We start from the raw sequence: 4829 nt of genomic DNA on the forward strand, positions 1-4829 counted from the left end.
ATAATAATGTTGCTATTTACATAAATACAGTATATAATAATCATCTTTTTCTTTTTTTTTTCTTTATTCCTTTCCCTTTCAAGAAAGTCCTCATTTTTTTCTCCAAAGGTGTAAAAGTTGCTTATGAATGATTGTTGTTATGCGGAATTTAAGAAACATTATTAAGCCAAAACCCCCTAGTGATCCAGCCATATTTTAAAAAGGGCAATGCTACGTAACCAAAATATTACAGATAATAAATAAAGGTATATGACTAATAGTATTTGCGTTGATAAGAGAGTGTGAATCACTCTCCTAATTTAATTGACGCAATTAATTTCTTTCTATCATTAATTATCTTTCCTTATTTAATTATACAAAAAGTTAATTCCAAATTTAATGTGAATCAGATTGCAAAAATTTCTCTTTCATTATTATTACATGTATTTATAATTGTATAATTTTTTTCTTTCAAATAAAAAAACTCAAATCACCTCAATATATTTTATAAAAAATAAAATATTTTAAATTTGATCAATTTTTATTTATTGAAAATTAAAAATATCTAAAATTGTTGGTTCATGACCTGCAAAATAAAATAATAAATAATAATAAATTAGCACCAATTTATTGATTATGGATATTATATATATAAAATTATAAATATTATACGTATAAAAATATGGATGTTAAATTAGAGAATTTAACAACTTCTGGTATACAACTCATATTTTACATATAGGCTATTATAAAATAAAAAAATTAAAATAAAAAAATAAAATTTAAAAAATAATTATTAACTCGTCGTATTAAAATCAATAAATAAGTATACATATGAATAGTAAATAAAAAATATTAAAATTATGACCCTTTGGTGTACATGTAAGATAATTTGAAATATATAACAAGACACATAGTTTAAAATTTGGTAATATTAATTGTAAAAATTTGTTAATTATAAATATTATATGTATGAAATTATGAATGTTATGAGTATGAAATTATGGATGTTATTAATATAAAATTTTGGATGTTATGTGTATCTTACTTAATTATGGATGTTATGTGTATGAACTTGTGGATGTTATGAATAAATTTGTCAATTGAATAAATTAATTTAGGTATTTGACTTTTTTTTTCAAATCTAATTATAGTAAAATTTAGAAATATATGTGAATTAAAATAAATCATTATAATTACCGTTCTTAAAATATAATTATTATTAATCTTTATTGTATTTTTATATATAAAAATCAAATTATAAAAAGGAATATTAAGTATTGATTACAATAGTGCCTAATAAAAAGGGATATGATTTTCTAATTAATATCATTAATTAGCAGATTTGATAAGAACGGTGATAAGTAGAATGAACGGTGATAAGTAGAATGATAAGAGAGTGAAGTAAAAAATAAAACTGTTATTAAATGATATAAATGAAGTAAAATATGAAAAGTTTTGACTGATTATGGCTGAAAAATTTTGGTTACCAAACTTTTTCCTTTAAAAAAGCATAAACGCCTCTAAATTAACTAATACCAAATCCACCATCCGTCCCATTCCTCCTGTAACTGATTTGATGGATATATTGGGAGTATTGATTAAATCTGTAAAGTAGTCTTTTAGATTTATTATTTTTATTATTTTAATTTTTTAAATTTAAAATTATTTATGCTGATTTTTGAGATTTAATTTTGAGTATTATATTAGTCTTTAAAATTTTTTTAGTACTGAATTAACGAATTAAGTGTTGAATTAGCTTAGATTTATTATATTGGACACATGGCTAAGCTAAACAGCATTATTTCATTTTAGCACTTAAATAAAACAAAAACGAAAAACAAAAAGTTTATATGATATACAAATCATTATATTTTTCTCCATTCTCCACAACAACCTCGATTTTACCTTGTTTAAGAGTTAAAATGAAAAGACACTATTTATCTATGTGTCTAATATTGTAAGTAAGATCTAATAACTCAACATTCCATTCGTTGACTCAACGTTGAAAAGAATCTAGAGATTAATATGATGCCTAGAGCTAAATCTCAAAGAACAGTATAGTGAATTTTGAGTATAAGTGACTAAAATAGTAAAAATCGTGAATCTTAGAGACCAATAGAGCACTATATGGAGATTTAGTCAGGGAGTATTATTAGACTAGAGTACAGTATTGTTTTTGTCTCTAACGTTTGGGGTAAGTCCCAAAGTTGTCCATAACGTTTCAATCATCCTATTTAAGTCTCTAACGTTTCAAAATTGACTCAATGTTGTCCTGCTGTTAGGGATCCGTTAACAAAATTGACGGCGGGACAAAATTGAGACGATTTTGAAACGTTAGGGATTTAAATAGGACGAAAACGTTAGGGACAAAAACGATATATAAAAATAAATTTTAATTTAATTTTATCTTTCAATAATATTATTTTTTTACTGTACATAGTATTCAATTATTTTTTAATTACATCTAAATAAATTACACTTAATCACATTACTTTCATTTTAAATAAACTTATTTTTTATAATTTTAAAGAATTTTGATACATTAGAAACAAACGGTATAATTCATATTTTATTGTATATATATTATTTTTTTCTTTTCTGCAAGTTTATATACTAGTCATTCTACAAATATTTTTTGATAACTACAAATCTTTAAGAGTAAAATTATAAGAAAATTAATTTATTTAAAATGAAAGTAATATGATTAAGTGTAATTTAATGTGATTAAAAAATAATTGAATACTATATATAGTAAAAAAATGATATTATTGAAGGATAAAATAAAAACTTATTTCTATGTATCATTTTTGTTCCCAACGTTTTCGTCCTATTTAAGTCCCTAACGTTTCAAAATCGTCTCAATTTTGTTCCGCCGTCTATTCTGTTAATCGATCCCTAACGGCAGGACAATATTGAGTCATTTTTGAAACATTAGAGACTTAAATAGGACGATTGAAACGTTAGGAACAACTTTAGAACTTACCCCAAACGTTAAAGAACAAAAACAACGATACTTTCCTCTATTAGACTATTATTAACCAATGCTAATGTTTTGTTTTCCAAAGTATTTGGATGAACTGTTGTATACATAAATCGACATTCTAATATTTAATACTTATTTAAATAAATGAATGAACTAACTGAATAACTAATTTAAATTGGTTAAAAAAATGAACAAATACTAATATATTTTTTAAAAAATAAAAAGTATTACATTCTTCAAAATTAACTTGTTAATAAAGATTAAAAAAATAAAAAAATAAAAAATAAAATGTATATAAATTCTAAATTTAAACCATAAACTCTAACATAAAATAATTTGGTGCACAGACATTCTGCGTTAATGTAGGTTCTGAAAAATAGTGGCACTCAATGAGTATAATATACGCAGTCTAAGCTAATAATTAAATTAGTGAATATTTTTATGACTTAAACATGTGACTTTGGAGTCACACAGAGATACTCAGTCAATATTTTAAGACTCCTCTTTAATTTAAATCCTAAATTCTAAAAGCTAAATTTAAACCATTGATATAAAATATAAAAAAAAGGTTTAAAAATTGTTTAATTAAAAAGAAGTATAACAATTCTTATTTATTAAAGACCGTCTAAAAATTTGTCGACTATTAGTCATAATTCAATTAACTCGAATGGGAGGTATATTCCATTATTATAAAGTTACTCTTTTAATGTAGATTAACATCTTGTTGACACTTTCTGTAAAATCGTATTTTTATTAACTATTTTTTAAATAAAACAATAAATAAAAATATTGTTTTGATGTATAGAAAATTCATAAGAAATGTAACTATAGATATATTACAAAAATGTTTGGCGAACCTATAATTTTGGTGTTTCTCATTGTTGAATATATTATCGAATATACTATTATCAAAAGTATTTAATACTTTAATATAACCATTTTAAAAGTCATGGAAAAAATAATGGAATTGATGAACAGTATACGTACAGGACACTTAAATAGTGACCTGATGAAACTAATAATAACATTTTGCATGTAAAAGTTCATTTGAAATATCAAAGAAACTGTAAATACCTACGTACTTAAAGCAAACAATAATCGTAATAATAATTTATCTCAAAAGCTACAAGAAATACTAAAAAAATATTGTCGCCTGCATTCAGTGTTAACAATTTTGAACTTCATAAGTGAAGAATTTATTGAAAAGTTTCTCATAAATTGTGACGGGGAATGTAACTATAATCCCCTAGCTTGTTATTCACATGTGGCGTTCAACATTAATCCTGTGATCTAAATGATGATATGCAATCCCGAAAAGTATGATTACTTATTAAATCAAATTAAAATAGGTGGTCGACTATAGCATGTATGGTTCGTGTTCAAAATCATCAATTCAACGTTTCCTGACACACAAGTATAGTCCACACACTGAACCAGCTATATATAAAGATATAAAAGCATAGACACACCAAAATCAAAGTAAAAACTTTGTAGAAGAAAAGATGGCAAATAGAGAAAATGAGAGGTCACCAACCGAGAGGAGAGAACTAATAGTTGCTAGGAAAGGAGGGAAGAAGAGAGATGAAAGGGATATGGGGTCCGGGGAAAAAGATGTCGGCCATTTATATCGCCATTTTAGTCAAAATCTCTTTTTGGTGTCTTTCAAAGTTTTCAGCACACATTTCTGCATAGCATATCCATCAAAATGATTTGCTCACACAGACAAAAATCTCATCAGCTTACATGTTCCCTTGTTAGTTGTTACCCCTTCCCTTTTTATCTTTGCTTTTATTGATAATAAAAAATGTCATTCATATATATATATACATGTTAGTTATTAAAAAATATAGTATTAATTTAGATT

This window comes from Arachis ipaensis, chromosome B01 (genome assembly GCF_000816755.2).
Source record: "Arachis ipaensis cultivar K30076 chromosome B01, Araip1.1, whole genome shotgun sequence".
NCBI lineage: Eukaryota > Viridiplantae > Streptophyta > Magnoliopsida > Fabales > Fabaceae > Arachis > Arachis ipaensis.